We start from the raw sequence: 2730 nt of genomic DNA, 5'->3' as shown, positions 1-2730 counted from the left end.
GCCCCAGCCGCAGGTCCTGGCTGCCACATTGTCTTCTGGGCCACATAGGGCCCTCAGGCAGGGCTCTTGTGGCAGCCCTCACCTTTTCCAGCCACCTCCACAGCCCAGGATCCACAGCCATTTTTGCAGGTAGTGTCTGTGTGACACCTATGGGAAGGATCTCCCAAAGCCCTTATGCTTGGTGGAGAGCCCCAGGAGCACTGGGAACAACAAACTAAGGTCTGGGTTGGTGGTCTGGGTCCTCTATCTCGCTTGCCCCCTTGGCCTTGGTTCACCTGTCCGACTGCCAAAAAAGGATGCCTTTCCTCTCTTGTCATCCAAAACTGCTCTCCAATGTGTCCCTCCTCTACCTGTCAACAAGTGGCCCAAAGGGTCCTACTCTCCTGTCCCCACTCCTCACCCTGGACCAGCTCCAAAGGGCAGCAGTGGGGAGGACATGAGTAGTGACCAGCACCTCCCAGACCTTGCGGGGAAGCGAGGGTACCAGTGTATCACTGGGGAGACCTCCCTGTGATGCAGGACATCCCACTGTGACCTCAGCTTGTGTCATCTGGGGCCTCAGTGTGTCCCTGCCATGGAGATGGCACAGCCAGGGAGAGAGCTGAGACATTTCCCTGCATGTCCTCGGGATCAGTCACTGCTCCTCATGCTGGGTGTATTCCAAATATTTCTGATAAATCCTTCAGGAATGTCTCCAGACAGGCTCTGAAATTTCTCAGATGGGGCACTGGAGAGGCCACTTCTGTGGCCCTGCACTGACAAGGGTCTGCATTGGGGAGACCTGTGCAGTTCCCTGGGGCTTGGGGGTTGATTTGGGGTTTGACATTTTTCAAGGACAGGATCAAAGCCATGTGTTTCTGCTGTGAGTTGCTCTTTCTGTAGCAGCAGGATGTAGGACAGGATGTGGAACAGCAGGCAGCCTTCTTCCATTAGGCACCAAAGCAGGCTCTTTGGTTTTAGGAGTCCTCAGCTCGGTCTGAGGAGCTTCAATTAGAGATGATACACCCGAAAAGAGCAAACGTGTCCTTAACATACCTACTCCAGAGGGCTTTCTTCAGGACCCTGGTGCTTGCTGTGCTCCAAAGCCATGGGTGAGGCCAGGTATCAAACCTAGGGAAGACTTCCCATTTCCCATTAGTTTTGCCCAGATTTCCTTCTGGCTGAGCTTAGGGAAAGATGTTCTTCTTCTCCTGACCACAGCTTGTTCCTGAGGTTTTCAGCATCACTTCAGGACAGTGCTTCTCCCCTGGGTACAGTCCCTGTCACCCTGGAGCCTCTGCTGTATCCTGGCTCTCTTGAGGGACTGTACAGCCCTAGTTCCCTGGATCTCCCACATTTTTGGCCCTGAGCTTCTCAGGACATGCCCACACACTACAGGGCTGCTGCCCAGGCTCCAGGGCAGAGCCTGTAAGGCAATGCAATGGCTCAGGGCCTGTGTTTTAGCTCATTCAGAAATCTGGGAGGTGACCAGCTCCCACCTCTGCAGCTGCTGGACTTTAGGAATATCCTTACAACCAACCTTCCTGCTCCTCCTTGTCTCAGCACAGACTGTTGTACAGTGCACAGCCCGGTCAGGGATCCCCAAGAGCAGCACGGCCCCCAGCATGGCCCAGGATCCTTCAGCAGCTGCGTGGCTCTCTCTTCTGTTTCCACATGCCCTGATTAAATTGTCAATTTGTAACTTCCCATTGCTTCCAGTTTTCCTCCTCCCCGTACTCTGGGTTCATTCAGATCCCGAGCAGCTCATTTGCATTCCAGAGAGTTTCCAGCTTGCTCCATCTTTCACTAGCCTGTCCCTTTAGCCAAGTTCTTAATTTTGTTTCTATCTATCTCTTGTTTCCTGTCCCTGTGGGAAGTGGGCCTCACTGGAGGCAGATTGGTCCTAGCATACTGTGGAGGAACGTAATTATTTTTAATGGAACTCTATCATGCTTTTTTTTATTTGCAATAAAAAGGGGAATCTTCTGTGTCTATTTGCAGTTAGTTGTCTAAGGAAAGCAGGTGGGAATTGGAGCAGGTGAGCTGTACAGTTCAGTTGCAGACTTCAGTGGAAAAAGTTTAGCTTTAACAAGAGCAATGGAAGTCCCAGGTGACTGAGAGAGCAATGGCAGGGTTGGGGAGATGGAGAGGAAGACTACCTGAACAACACCTGACCTCTGGGGCACTGCTTCTCCTGCGTGTCCTGACCTCATTGAGGGACACTCTGGATCCGTACCAACTGGACAATGTTCTTATTACTTACTCTGTATGTAGGATAATAACAATAATAATAAATTTTAAAAGCAGAAATACTTCCATATTATTAAAGTCTCCGTCTTTCGGCTACACGCCTGAAACCATTGCAATTAGTCATACAGGACCAGAAGTAAATTTTAGGAAGGGACAAGGTTCATCAGGGCTTTTTTTCATTTTAATGGGCCACATGGTGTATTTGGTGCTGAGTCCATCAGCATCAGCTACTGAGAAGCGACTGAACAAAACATTTAAGAAGTCAAAGTCAGAAGCAGAGCCCAAAGTTACACAGAGCATTAATGGGTCCCATGGAGGGACATAAGAAAGAAAGACTCCCCAGGGGCTGATTAGAGCAGAGAGTCGGAGGCACTGATTGCAGGTAGGCAAAGGCAATGAGCAGGTGACTCTGATGCTGAGTTAACCCTTGATGTGTTTTATCAAGCAAAATGGCTGAGTATGGACAGCTAGCTCCTGAGAAGACAGATCCTTTCCCCCATG

Source organism: Rhea pennata, unplaced genomic scaffold, assembly GCF_028389875.1.
Source record: "Rhea pennata isolate bPtePen1 unplaced genomic scaffold, bPtePen1.pri scaffold_32, whole genome shotgun sequence".
Lineage (NCBI taxonomy): Eukaryota > Metazoa > Chordata > Aves > Rheiformes > Rheidae > Rhea > Rhea pennata.
This window is presented reverse-complemented; position numbering follows the sequence as displayed.